Source organism: Schistocerca piceifrons, chromosome 2 (genome assembly GCF_021461385.2).
Source record: "Schistocerca piceifrons isolate TAMUIC-IGC-003096 chromosome 2, iqSchPice1.1, whole genome shotgun sequence".
NCBI classification, from domain to species: domain Eukaryota; kingdom Metazoa; phylum Arthropoda; class Insecta; order Orthoptera; family Acrididae; genus Schistocerca; species Schistocerca piceifrons.
The window spans coordinates 938899808-938915335 of NC_060139.1; the positions used below are offsets into that span (position 1 = coordinate 938899808).

General features: G+C 43.5%; 1 non-coding gene across 1 annotated transcript; it reads left to right on the forward strand.

The window, feature by feature from the left end:
• Window positions 1–13190: 13190 nt before the first annotated feature.
• On the forward strand, window positions 13191–13263 carry Trnag-acc. The gene has a single exon. It is a non-coding gene; the product is annotated as a tRNA-Gly (tRNA).
• The last annotated feature ends 2265 nt before the right edge of the window (window positions 13264–15528 follow it).

A 15528-nucleotide genomic window follows, 5' to 3' on the forward strand; every position in this document is an offset into this window, starting at 1 on the left:
CAATGTATTTTAGGGAAAAAATGCTAGTATCAGTTTTAAAGATCATGAAATTTCCTGCGAGTTCAACACAGTACATGTTGAAAAATTCGGAACAGCTACTGAGATACAAGAGGCTGAAAACCTGCAAAAACTTGAAGAAATAGCAAGATGTTCCATCAGTGATTTTACCTTAATAACTCTTTTGTGCAGTTTTGTGCACAATGCCAAGTAACCAGTATAGTATGAATTTAATTTCCTAAAAGATTCATACAAAACATTTGTAATTACTCCCTATACATGCTGAGAAACGTTGCATCAAGAATTCTTGTGAAATTGGACACGAACCTCAAAATACCATCCTCAGACAAAAATACTATCCCTGAATGTAGTACCATCTTTAAGCCATTATGTATGCGATATATACATATAGTTCATGACATTCATATATTTTCTGGGGATAAGTATTTTGAAAAAGAAAAACGCAAATTTTCAACAGTTTTACATGTACTTATTTATTTGGATTTCATTGTTTGTCTTTTCGGTCCTTTTGGCTCACCCGATGTATAACAGAGGGCATTTTCAGAGTTTTCTTTTACTTTGCATTTCGAAGAAAACTTAAAAAAAAGTCTGTGCGTGACTGTGTATGGCATTGTGTTGTATGTATTAAAGCCAGTAGGTATTCCAGAAGTTGTGGCCCAAAGTGTGTCATCTATGGCGACATCAATCAGTCATAGGTTTTCCCCGCCCCAGCCCCTCGCCCCTCTGACAAAGGCCAGTTGCCCTGTGTATAAAAAGGCGAAAATTTAAATTTTAGCGGGAAATTCAAAATTTTGCGGTAACTTCAGAAGATAGCTCAAATGTGCTAGTTTGAGGGTGGCTGTTGTCCTAAATATACATTTCAGGTAATTCAGAATTGTGCATTGTCATGCTGGTTGACTTGGAATACTGGGACAGGGAATCTGAAACTTGCAATACTAGTGCAGTCTTATTATGAGGTCAGAATATAAGATGGCAATACTCTGAATATTGGGGCAGGCTTTATGACGTCAGAATCCGAATTCCTAAATGCTGGCATTACGAACTTTAACACAAATGGTGCTTGTACAGGTTCAGCCCTGCCTGCAAACCTACTTGTCTCACTCGACTCTTCTTTACTCAGAGATGTGTGGCCACTGCTTCTCCTAACTCTAATTTTGGTTCTTTCCACTTTATATCACCACACTGAGAGCGAAAGGCTCTCACTAAGAGGCGTGTGGTGACTTACAGAATTCCCGCATACTGCTTCTCCTAACTCATATTCGTCTAAATCGCTCCTGAGTCGCACCAGTGACACTTCTCTGCACAGAGACGTAACACGCATGCTGTTGATTTCAGCAGCCACACCACTTGTCCTAAGTTTAGCTCCACATGTGCTGCGTTTAAAAAACTGTAAGGAGTAGGATAGTAGCAATTCAGTTTTGTCGAAGCAAACAAATACCAGACCAGGGAGAACCCCCTTTCCACGATCGCAAAGTTCATGATCCAGAAGTCTGCTCATGGCTTCTGAAAGCCGTGTCACCATGCACTACTGCTGACGTCAGAATACAGGGCTGTAGGGCCCATCACGTTGAGTAAGCCGTAGGTATCTCCAGGTAAAATCACTGGAAACATGAAAACGTTTGTATTTTAACCCAAGTGAAGGGTAAGGTGTAACAGCGTTTGGAATGAGAGAGGAATGTTGAGATTATGGACCACAGACAGTTGCTCCATTGAAGTCGACTCAGTAGTGAAAGTGCCAAGATGGCTACAATTGAGGAGCGCTGGAGAGCTGGTCCAGCCAAGTCTACTCAACAGAGGATGAGAGAATGCGAGGACAGATAGTGAGAAATATCAGTGATCTGTAATCCACACATACATGTATACATACGTACATGTGAGACTGGTACTCTGCAGTATGGATCGCTATCGAGATTCTCAACTTATGGTGGCCATATCTTAAATGCTCCCAGGCAATAATTACGATGAACCACCTATACCTTCTGTCTCCATCACCATTTACAACCATCTTATCCAATAATCTGACACACTAAAATACCTTGGACTAATCTTTGACCAGCACCTAATGTGGAAATCTCACCTACCAACCATCGAACAGAATGCCTACAATAAACTAAACCTACTATAACTACAAACAGGCAGAACTTGGGAATTACACCCCTCCACTATTCTCTACACCTACAAAATCCGTATCTGAACGATCATCTGTTATGCAAATTTTATATGGATCTCCACCTCACCAAAGTTCTATAAGTCACTCCAAATCCTTGAGCAGCATGCACTCCATCTCTCTTTCTGCATCCGTTTACCTTCCCTCACATGGGTATTCTATCATCTCATCAAATTCCCACTCTTCTTCGCCCACATCAAGCATCTGCGTCCCTCCCATACTACTCTCAAACTAGATTCCAATCACCCCAGTGTCTCCTCTGTGATCACCAACCCTCTTATGCTGCCATGCCTTCACAAACACACCCCTCTGTCATTACATATACACACACTCCATATTCTATCCCAATGCAACTTCAAACAACTCCCTCCCCCACACGGAGAGGTCTGCCCTGATATTTATGCCTCCTCCCAACTTTAACTCTTTCCTGCTTATCCCACTTCAAACCAGGCTCTTCTTTCCTTTTCCCTCTCCATTCATTCTCATCTCTTTCCTCTTACAACCATAGCCATACCTACATAACACACCACTTCTCACCCTCTGTGTTTCTCACTGACCGTATTTCCCACTGTCCACCTCAACTCCTACCTATCACCTCCAGAGTTTTCCTACCCAAGAGACCCTACCTTTTTATGCATATCCCTCAACCCTATACAACACACTCTCTTCTCCAACATACTTCTCGCACGGTGTAGGTGCAGTACTTCAGTGTTTTTATCAGAAGAATTTCGCTTTCCTGCGATGTGTTTTTAAAATGCATATATTTTCGTTTTTTTAATGTCTGTATATTTTTTAATTCAAAATAGAAAAACAGCCCCAAGTTTTGTTTCTAATTAAATGTTTTTAATCCGCTTGGCTGAAGAGCGTAAAAATTGTACCACTCAAATCCCAACCCTGCCCCTATGTGGGGAGGGGGATGAAATGACAATGAAGGATAAAAACAGCTCTGTGTTGGTTGGTTACGCCACTGTCGCTATCCACTCCAGAGACGTCTATTTCTTTTCTTTTCTTTTTTTTCGGCTTCAGAGCCTGCATACAAGTCTTCAGCGTCACGGTGACGAGTGTGCACCTCCTGACTTTTCCATTTCCATCCACAATGCATGTACTCACATCAAAAAAGTTTTGCATCACCCCAGTTTCCAGAACTCTTCAAGACAGACGTTGACTGTGAATATTGTATCACAGATACAGTACCTTTGACGGTTCAGAGATGTTACTAAACCTGCCCAAAGATGTAAACAACCATGCATGAGCAGCGCCTATTAGACGGAGGGGGTCCGACAGCCGACCAGTTCCAGTCATTCCACCAGGAAGGAGGTACGCGGCTCGTGTTGTCCGTTGTTCAACGATGTCTAGACAGTCAATACCGCTGTTCGATCCCGTCCGCATTGTTACTTTGTGCCAGGAAGCGCTCTGAACAAGGAAAGTGTCCAGGCGTCTCGGCCGAAGCGGCCGTGCGGTTAAAGGCGCTGCAGTCTGGAACCGCAAGACCGCTATGGTCGCAGGTTCGAATCCTGCCTCGGGCATGGATGTTTGTGATGTCCTTAGGTTAGTTAGGTTTAACTAGTTCTAAGTTCTAGGGGACTAATGACCTCAGCAGTTGAGTCCCATAGTGCTCAGAGCCATATATATATATAGCCAGGCGTCTCGGAGAGAATCAAAGCGATGTTGTTCGGACATGGAGGAGATGGAGAGAGACAGGAAGTGTCGATGACATGCCTCGCTCAGGCCGCCCAAGGGTTATTACTGCAGTGGATGACCGTTGCCTTCGGATTATGGCTCGGAGGAACCCTGACAGCAACGCCACCATGTTAAATAATCCTTTCCGTGCAGCCACGGGACGTCGTGTTACGACTCAAACTGTGGGCAATGGGCTGCATGATGCGCAACTTCACTCCCGACGTCCATGGCGAGGTCCATCTTTGCAACCACGACACCATGCAGTGCGGAACAGATGGGACCGACAACATGCTGAATGGACCGCTCAGGACTCGCATCACGTTCTCTTCACCAATGAGTGTCGCATGTGCCGTCAACCAGACAATCGTCGGAAAAGTGTTTGGAGACAACCCGGTCAGGCTGAACGCCTTAGACACACTGTCCAGTGAGTGCAGGAAGGTGGAGTTTCCCTAATGTTTTGGGGTGGCATTATGTGGGGCCGACGTACGCCGCTGGTGGTCATGGAAGACGCCGTAACGGCTGTACGATACGTGAATGCCATCCTCCGGCCGATAGCGCAACCATATCGGCAGTATATTGGCGAGGCATTCGTCTTCATGGACGACAATTCGCGCCACCATCGTACACATCTTGTGAATGACTTCCTTCAGGATAACGACATCGCTCGACTAGAGTGGCCAGCATGTTCTCCAGACATGAACCCTATCGAATACGCCTGGGATAGATTGAAAACGGCTGTTTGTAGATGACGTGACCCACCAACCACTCAGGGATCTACGCCGGATCGCCGTTGAGGAGTGGGACAATCTCTACCAACAGTGCCACGAGGAATACAGGCATGCATCAATGCAAGAGGACGTGCTACTGAGTATTAGAGGTACCGGTGTGTATAGCAATCTGGAACACCACCTCTGAAGGTCTCGCTGTATCGTGGTCCAACATGCAATGTGTGGTCTTCATGAGCAATAAAAAGGGCGGAAATGATGTTTATGTTGATCTCTATTCCACTTTTCTGTACAGGTTCCGGAACTACCGGAACCGAGGTGAGGCAAAACTATTTTTGATGTGTGTATGTATCTGTGGGTTATAGATTATTGATGTTTCTCACTAGGTGTCCTCGCATTCCTCTCTCATTCTCTATTGAGTAGACTTGGTTGGAGCAGCTTTCCAGTGCTTCTCAATAGTAGCCATCCTGCTATATTCCCTACTGAGTACTCTTGGCTGGAGCAACTATCTAGTGGTTCTGAATCCTAACATTCCTCTCTCATTCTCACTGCTTTGGGTTAAAGTGCAAGTGTTTTCATGTTTCCCATCGTTTTATCTCGGGATGCTCTGCAGCATGACGAGCCCTACAGCCGTGTCTCCTGGCGCTGACAGTGGTGTGTGCTGACATGGCTTTTAGCGGCCATAGACAGACTTCCGGCTCACGAACTTTGCGATCGCAGAAAAGTTGCTTCTCCCTGGCCTGGTATTTGTTTGTTTAGACAAAGATGAATTGCTACTATCCTCCTCCCTGCAGTTGTTTTAAACATAGCAAATGCGGAGTTAAGCTTAGGACAAGGGGTGTGACTGCTTCATACAGGAACTCTATAAGTAATCATACACGTCTGAATGGGAGTCTCTCACTCCTGGTGTGGTGTTAAAGACGTATAGTGGAAAGAACCAAACTTAGAGCTAGGAGAACCTGTGACCACACGCCTCTGAGTGAGGAGTAGCCTAGCAAAACATGTCAGGTAGTTCTGCAGGCACGGCTGGAGCTGTACAAACATTCTTTGTGTCAGATATCGTAGTGCCAGGATTCCAGAAGTCGGATTCTGACATCATAGTGCCTGTCCCAGTATTCAGCGTCTTGGATTTCCTCCGCCAGCATTCCAGGTCGGCCTCTTGCATCGCCATCTTGTATTCTGACGTCCTAACAACACTACGCCAGTATTCCAAGTTTTGAGTTTTGACGTCATAGTAATACTGCACCAGACTTCCATGTTGGCCATGGTTTAGTCAGGTCAGCATCTTGTGTCAGCTATATTTTATCCAGATTAGCCATCTTGTATTCAGATGTGATAGAAAGATTGCGTCAGTGTTCAAAGTCTTGGTTTCTGACTTCATGCCAAGGATTCCATGTCGACTACGTTGCATCAGCCACGTTTTATCCAGGTCGGACCTCATGTAATGCCATCTTGAATTCTGGGTATTTTATGCACAGGTTAATTAGCCTTTGTCAGAGGGGAGAATGGTGGGGGTTGTCATTGATGACACATTTTGGACCGGAACTCTCCTAGAATATCTACTAAAGCCTACTGGAGATCTATCCTTCTGATGTTCAGCCCCTCGTCATAGATGTCACATCTATAAATTTACTCTTTGGATGAGAAGAGGTCAACTTATGGTGAATCGATAATGCTATTTAAAAGTATTAAAATATGTCTTCCAAACGCCGGCCGGTGTGGCCAAGCGGTTCTAGGCGCCTCAGTCTGGAACCGCGCGATCGCTACGGTCGCAGGTTCGAATCCTGCCTCGGGCATGGATGTGTGTGATGTCCTTAGGTTAGTTAGGTTTAAGTAGTTCTAAGTTCTAGGGGACTAATGACCTCAGATGTTAAGTCCCATAGTGCTCAGAGCCATTTGTCTTCCAAACAAAACAAACTAATCATATAATAAGTATAACAGGCATGCGAAAGCAGTGTAACAACTTTGAACTTCTAGATCTTAGGTTTCACAAACATCTGCCCACAGCTGCCATTTGAGTAGTGATCACTGTTGCACCATTGGAGGTTTTGTAACTTTCCGTGATTATAGACTGAGACGAGGGTAGTGTCTCCAACATGTACCCAGAATGTGGAAAAAATAATTATGATTTCCAGACACAGTAATGCTGTCGTAAACCAATCGAATTCCTCCCCAGTAGCAAGGCTTCGTAAATTGAGGTATTAAGAAAATGAAGAGGTGGACAGAGGTTAGAACACACAGAGTAAAACAGTTTATAATTAGAACTTTCACACTGCTGAAAGCAGCGCTCACCGAATTATGGATGCAGCCAGGGTATCACTGCAAACAACTATAAGTAAAGGTCCGCCCCGATAGCTGAGTGGTCAGCATGCCGGATTGCCGTCCTACGGGCCCGTGTTCGATTCTCCGCTCGGGGTCTGGGTGTTGTGTTGTATTCGTCTTCATTTCATCCCCGTCCAGCGCGCGGGTCGCCCAATGTGGCGTCGAATGTAATAAGACCTGTGCCAAGGCGGCCGGACCTGCCCCCGCAAGGGACCTCCCGGCCAATGACGCCAAACGCTTATTTCCATTTCACCACAAGCAAGAATAGGCATTGAAGCTAAATTTAATCACTAGACTGCAGATGTAATTGATGTGCAGTTCTCGATGCAATAGAGATGGATCACTGCACCCATAAGCGTATGGGTCGAGATGTGTGGTTGCTATGTGTTCTTATCACATGGCGACATTGTAGGTGGCATGGAAGATCCAGCCATCTGCTATGACGCTCCTGCCCGAAACAGTTGTTAACGCTTTGTTAAAAAAGTGGCTCATTAACGTTTCTATCATTACACATCTCAGTCCAACGTAACGAACAGCAAAGCTGTGAAAATACTCTAAGCGACAAGTACGGCCGCGTTTCGGAGTTTTATGACCTCAGAGTGACCGATATTCGTCGGTGCTGCCAGAAAAACGTCACCTGCCAACTGCTGGGATACGCGACGGCCAAGTTATTCCTATTGGGAGACGTAAAACAGATAATTAATTCGTTCTTCAGAGGTTTCTCATCCTGCCTAGAAGTCAACCGAGAAAGAGAGTACGTTTTTTGTTTCAAGGAGCCTCATTTAAACAGAAGAATCCTTTCAAGTTTTCACCATATTCTAACGGTAGTGACCATTCTAGAGAGACTGCGAAGCTCTCTCACGATGGTCATATCATAGATCAAGTTCCTAGATTCTGGTTTGTAGTATGTAATGAATTTGGCTATAATTGTCGCCCTGCTCTCAATTTTTTCTTTGAGGTGGAAATCTGCATGTAAAGTTGTACATACAGAGAAATAAAATAGGTATAAAAAATGAACAACAGCGGATTTCTGTTTGTAACAACATTTGATTTTCATTAACTATGGTCTCTTTCATTGTTGTTTGACCTCGCGTGAGCGCTTGTACGCACCGCGGTAAGTGACGTTGCTGGCTTGTGCTGCAGAATTCACATACAAATTGCACCTCGCAGTGCCAGAGGTACTAGCTGCATCATGTGGCAAGAAAATCTTAGGTTGGTGATTCGTTAGACAGGATACATGTCCGTACAATCACGTCAGGGTATCTTAGTTTTTCTCAGTGTTATAAATCAAGCTAATAGTAACAGCTACTTTACTGGCCGGAATAAAAGCTGCAGACTTCAACGTTGCATTGTAGACAAATTACACAGAAATAGCGGCTTTCTATCACTTTGCACATAAAGGTTTTGTGGAGATCTGTGACCATATTGACACTAAATGGTAATACATTTGTGTGGGTCGCCATAATAATTTGATTTGTTATCACATGATACGTTTCAGGAGAGCCCTATTATCAGATGTTCGTGGCAAGAAACGTCCAACATATTACAAGATATCAAGTTATTAAAAGGAATACATTACAGCGACGCTGTGAAGTTGAGAAACGTAACTAATAAAATCAATAAAACTGTCTTCTCGTAATAGTAAATGAAAAGCACCAGTTTGCTTTTGTTCTACAATATTATTTTTATTGCTAACCGGTTTTCGGCTTACAAGGCCATCTTCAGGCATTTACTGAGTATTATCACCAAAGAAGTTAAATGTTAGCAGACAACACTGGAAGAGAAGTAACACATCTAGAGTGAAGTAGAAACATGCAGTGAGTAACATCTTTGCAATGAAATAGTAAAAACTGAACAGTACATAAATAACAATAGAGTTGACAGGAAAACCTTTAGCACAATATAAGAATAACATGCCTACATAACGGTATCTATTGATAAACAAAACTATTGAAATAAGGTAAACTTAGTACTAGGCAAGGCTGCATCAAGAGGTATGAAACATGGAGAGTGATACACAACCAATTAAAAAAGAAGAGACAGTTGTCAATGTAAATACAGAATACACGAAGAACTTAAGCTATATCAATACGATAAACAGAAATTAATAAATGCAGGAAAATTGAGGTGTTTGAGGGAACCTACAGTTTGAGAGTGTGGTGGTACTGCATTTTAAAATTAACTTTATAATCAAAGCAGTGGCTGTATACCAGTTTACATTAAATAAATGAGCAAAGTAAAATATGAACAGTATTTGATGAGACAACTACAAGGGGAGTTAAACATGGGCAGTAATACAAGTACAAGTTAAAAACAAACCCTTAACTATTGAAACTACAGCATATGTGGAATACAAAGACAACTGCAACAAATAAAACAACTTAATGACTACAGGAAAATGGGAATATGTGGAAAGAGAGGGTGTGGGAAGTAATGAACAACAAAGATTATTATATGAAGTTTAGGAGAGGGGAAGTGTTGAGTTGTGTCTGGTCATTTAGGATGAGATCTGGACTGTGAGCAAGATGTTTGTTAATTTCAAGGGCTTCCAGCAGGTTGAGTTTATGGCCTTTGTTTGCTAAGTGAAGTACATGGGACACTGGCTGGTAGTTGTGACCCTCACTCAGTACATGCTCAGCAAATGCAGAGTCTGAATTCTGCAACCTCCAGCTGCGTTCATGTTCAGCCAGCCTAGTTGATATGTCTCTGCCTGACTGACCAATGTAAAATTTTTCACAATCAGAACAGGTGATTTTGTATACCCCACTGTTGGCTAATAACTGGATCTTATCTTTGCTATTAAAAACACACTGGGCTGTAGTGTTCCTGACATAGTAGGAAACCCTATACTTGCAGGATTTCAGTGCTTTGGCTATAGTCTGTGATACCTTACCTAGAAATGGTAGAGTACACCATTTCTTGCAGACAGTGGATGGGGAAGCAGGTGGGGCATAGAGGAGGGGTATAATTTTCCGTTTTTGTTTCCTGTGCAAGATGTGGTCAATAAGAACTGGATTGCAGCCATTGGCTGAGGCAATAAATTTTATTGTATCTAACTCTGCTTTAAAATCATCTCTGGACATGGGGATGGATATGAGACGGTGTACCATTGAGTGGAAAGCTGCATGTTTGTGAGCTATGGGGTGTTGTGAGCAAGAAGGTATTACTGTGTCTGTAGTTGTTGTTTTTCTGTAAATTTTGAAACAATGTGTGTGTGTACTGATGTCAATGGTGAGATCTAAGAAGTTTATGGATTTGTTGCCAATTTCCATAGTGAACTGGATATTTTTATGTTGACCATTTAGGTTTTTCAAGAATGTGTTGAGTTGTCTTGTAGTACCGGTCCACATACACAGGACATCATCTACATATCTAAACCAGTATTTGATGTTTGCACTCAAAGGTTCTGTTTTTAGAAAATTTTGTTCAAAATGGTCCATAAATATTTCAGCCAACAGTGGACTAAGAGGGGAACCCATAGCTAAGCCATCTAATTGTTTATAAAGAGTGCCTTGGAACTGGAAATAGTTCTGTGCAAGGCAGGTCTGTGTGGCCAGTCTCAAGTCATTCAATTCCACAGGATTGACATTAGACTTGTGCATCAGCTCTGTCAGAATGTCTATACATTCTACTACTGGTATGTTAGAAAACAAACTGCTGACATCAAAGGATACTAATTTATCACTGTGTGAGACAGATATACCTTTTAACTTGTTTACTAGGTCCACAGAGTTTGAAATACCATGCTTTGGTTTAAATTTAGTCTTGCTCTTAATTAGGACATCAAGTTTACTGGCTAGTTTGTAAGATGGAGCAGTGAATGATGATACAACTGGACGAATAGGAATATCTTGTTTATGCAGTTTAGGAAGGCCGTACATTCTAGGAGGCATTGGGTTCATATTAGTTAACAGTTTTACTTCAAATTCAGAGAATATGCTTTTGCATGAAATGATTGCATATTTAACATCCTCTTTGAACAATTTAGTAGGGTCTTTAGGACAGACTTGGAAGCCTGTGGTATTCAGAAAATCATTAACTTTATCCACATAATCACATTTGTTCAAAAGCATAATGCTGTTGGCTTTATCAGATTTTGTGGCAACGATACCTTGGTGTTGTAATTTCTGTTTTAAGGACTTGAGGGTGTGAAAGTCAATAGACCGTGGGATGTTACACACGAATTTGGTTTCGTTCTTTAGTGCATTGGCAACTATATATTTTGCAGTGGTGTCTTCTCGTACCCTATTCCGTTCTGTAACACCACCCGTGCCCAAACAGGCATAGACAGTTTGACATGCCACAAAGAAAACAATTTTTCCAGTAAACGGTGTCAATGAGAGTAATGTCTGTGACATAAGACGTTACTGTTTAATGAAAATGCTTATTAGAAAAGTATATCTTGTATTTAACTTTTTTATTCGAGTGGGTACCCAAGAAACTGGAATTACACTCCTGGAAATTGAAATAAGAACACCGTGAATTCATTGTCCCAGGAAGGGGAAACTTTATTGACACATTCCTGGGGTCAGATACATCACATGATCACACTGACAGAACCACAGGCACATAGACACAGGCAACAGAGCATGCACAATGTCGGCACTAGTACAGTGTATATCCACCTTTCGCAGCAATGCAGGCTGCTATTCTCCCATGGAGACGATCGTAGAGATGCTGGATGTAGTCCTGTGGAACGGCTTGCCATGCCATTTCCACCTGGCGCCTCAGTTGGACCAGCGTTCGTGCTGGACGTGCAGACCGCGTGAGACGACGCTTCATCCAGTCCCAAACATGCTCAATGGGGGACAGATCCGGAGCCCTTGCTGGCCAGGGTAGTTGACTTACACCTTCTAGAGCACGTTGGGTGGCACGGGATACATGCGGACGTGCATTGTCCTGTTGGAACAGCAAGTTCCCTTGCCGGTCTAGGAATGGTAGAACGATGGGTTCGATGACGGTTTGGATGTACCGTGCACTATTCAGTGTCCCCTCGACGATCACCAGTGGTGTACGGCCAGTGTAGGAGATCGCTCCCCACACCATGATGCCGGGTGTTGGCCCTGTGTGCCTCGGTCGTATGCAGTCCTGATTGTGGCGCTCACCTGCACGGCGCCAAACACGCATACGACCATCATTGGCACCAAGGCAGAAGCGACTCTCATCGCTGAAGACGACACGTCTCCATTCGTCCCTCCATTCACGCCTGTCGTGACACCACTGGAGGCGGGCTGCACGATGTTGGGGCGTGAGCGGAAGACGGCCTAACGGTGTGCGGGACCGTAGCCCAGCTTCATGGAGACGGTTGCGAATGGTCCTCGCCGATACCCCAGGAGCAACAGTGTCCCTAATTTGCTGGGAAGTGGCGGTGCGGTCCCCTACGGCACTGCGTAGGATCCTACGGTCTTGGCGTGCATCCGTGCGTCGCTGCGGTCCGGTCCCAGGTCGACGGACACGTGCAGCTTCCGCCGACCACTGGCGACAACATCGAAGTACTGTGGAGACCTCACGCCCCACGTGTTGAGCAATTCGGCGGTACGTCCACCCGGCCTCCCGCATGCCCACTATACGCCCTCGCTCAAAGTCCGTCAACTGCACATACGGTTCACGTCCACGCTGTCGCGGCATGCTACCAGTGTTAAAGACTGCGATGGAGCTCCGTATGCCACGGCAAACTGGCTGACACTGACGGCGGCGGTGCACAAATGCTGCGCACCTAGCGCCATTCGACGGCCAACACCGCGGTTCCTGGTGTGTCCGCTGTGCCGTGCGTGTGATCATTGCTTGTACAGCCCTCTCGCAGTGTCCGGAGCAAGTACGGTGGGTCTGACACACCGGTGTCAATGTGTTCTTTTTTCCATTTCCAGGAGTGTATTTTTTAAAAGCTACATATTTTCGAATTGTTTTCAAAACAACCTTATTCCTTTCGAAATATTCTCCATTACAATTAATAATTCGTCCCACGTGTGCTTCCACTGTTCGAAAAGTTTTTTTGTAGTCAACTTTAGAAATAGCTGACAGCTCCTTCCTCGTTTCTTTCTTAACTTCTTCAATGTTGTCAAATCGTGTCCTGTCACCCCCCTTTTCTTGCCTGGAAATAAGAAAAAGTCACATTGAGCCAGGTCAGGCGAGGGAAACGGAACCATGCCATTTTTAGTTAAAAACTGTCTAACAGAGATGGCTGTGTGGGCAGATGCATTGTCTTGGTGGAAGAACCACTCTCCTGTATGCCACAGATTCGCTAAACCAAGTTCCAAGATAACAATGATCTGTCGTCCGCCTCTGTAACGCAGCGGTAGCGTTACTGCCTACCACGCAAGTGGGGCCGGGTTCGATTCCCGGCAGGGGACTTGGTGTTGAGAATCCTTCTTCATCATTGTCACGCGAGTCACCGAAATAGCATCAACTAAAAAGACTTGCAATACGACGGCCGAACCCCGAAGGGGATATCCTTGCTAATAAATGCCAAACGATCATTTAAATAGCCTGTCGACAGTCTGTGAACACAACCTCTCGAATTTTTTCAATGTTTTCGTCGATTCGTTCAGATGATGGACGTGCAGAACGAGGTTTGTCATCAGTCGGCACGTCGCCATTTTTAAATCGAGGAAACCACTCTTACACTTCAGTTTTTCCACAGCGTGATCTTGGCAAGCTGTTTTCAACATTAAAAGAGCTTCAGCAGCATTTTTACCGAGTAGAAAATAAAATTTCACAGCTGCACGTTGTTCACTTAAACTTGCAATAATAAAAAACGAAAACAAGAACAATCACTGCAGATGAACACAACAACCCAAATTGGCGGCATTGAATTTGTCTATGAGTTACACTATACACGCCATCACCGAGCGAGGTGGCGCAGTAGTTAGCATGCTGGACTCGCATTCGGGAGGACGACGGTTCAAACCCGCGTACTGCCATCCTGGTTTAGGTTTTCCGCGATTTCCCTAAATCGCTTCAGGCAAATGCCGGGATGGTTCCTTTGAGAGGGCGTAGCCGACTTCCTTCCCTAATCTGGTGGGGCTGACGACCTCGCTGTTTGGTCCCCTCCCCCAAATCAACGAACCAAACAACACCCCCATCGGCAGAAATTCGTACTACACAAGCTACGCCCACGGCAATGTTATCCCGGGTTAAATACATATAAAACTTAAAAATATTCAAAAAGGGCAATAAGAACATTTTCTTCAATTTCATGGAACCATTGCCATTTATAGGCTAGTAGCACGTAATGCTTCCAAAAATGTGACCAGTTATTCAACTACAGTACATGAAATTGCGAGTAATTGTAGTTACGAAATTCTACGAAAAAGTCCAGAGCTGCAGCGATTCAGGCTGCTGAAATTGAACATAGGAATGCATCACATACGAAAATATTATTCAGTATACAAATTTGAAACGACCCATCCGAACAATAGTACATGATAATAATTATTGTTTAAAAACAATAGTATTTGGAAGTCAAAATTTAAAGGAACCGACTGAAAAAATTAGTACGTGACAGTATGGCCTCGTTAGTACAATTCGAATCCTTCATTAACAGATTTTTATGCAAGGGTCAGTTTCTTTATCTTGAGACAACGAAATATCTCAAGAACTAAGAACCGAATTAAAAAACGGAAAGTGCATATTGAGTACTTTAAAAATGCTATCCGGCGATATCAGTATTGACTCAAGGGAGTGGGGTGGAGGGCAACTTGGAAAATTAAATAGGAAATACCATTTTAATTGATGAATCGGGTTATATGGGGAAAAAAATAAGTAACTTTTGTGTGTAACACTTCCGCCGTTGCGTGACAGAGGGCGCTGTAATCAACAAATAATACAACTGAGTTCCAAAGTAGTATTATCTCGAGAAAAAACATTGTATCAATAATAAAGGAACAGACGTACGCGGCAAACGATTCAGTGTTTTACAGTTTTCTCCGTGTAACTTTCATTCATTCATGCTATGATCTTTTCCCTGTAAAGGATAATATGCACAATTTCTTTTCCAGTTTGTCTGTTTTTTTCTTTTTTTTGTTTTTTTTTTCGTTGGGGACAGTAGGGACCTGGCTTGCCTTTCATCTTTTTACCCAATATTTTATCAATTGTGTTGGGGTCAAAGTGGTGCAGATTACCTTTAATAGGGAAAACATCAAAAAGCATAAGTAACATCTTGAAGGCAAAAGGTTCCACTGTCTTTTTCTATCTCCCTCAGACAATAGGTAGTTTCTTGCTCAATGCAAAAGACAAACAACCAGCTATCACAAAGAATGAGGTTTATAAAATCACATGCCGTGAGCGTCAGTCTTGCTACATTGGACAGACGGGGAGGTCAATCTGTAACAGGCTTAAAGAACACGAGAGAAGCTGGTGATTGAAGAAACATGATTCTGCCTTTGCAGAACATTGCCTGAACAATAACCACAAATACACAACAGATCTACAAGTCCTACACACAGAGAAAAGGGGGGCCAAATCCAACCAATTAGAAATTTTAGAATTTAAAAGACAGATGTGTATATCTCCGCATCTTTTATTAAACTTCAGTGTTGTCAAATAGTGTCCTGTCACCCACCTTTTCTTGCCTGGAAATAAGAAAAAGTCACATGGAGCCATGTTCCAAAGAACAGA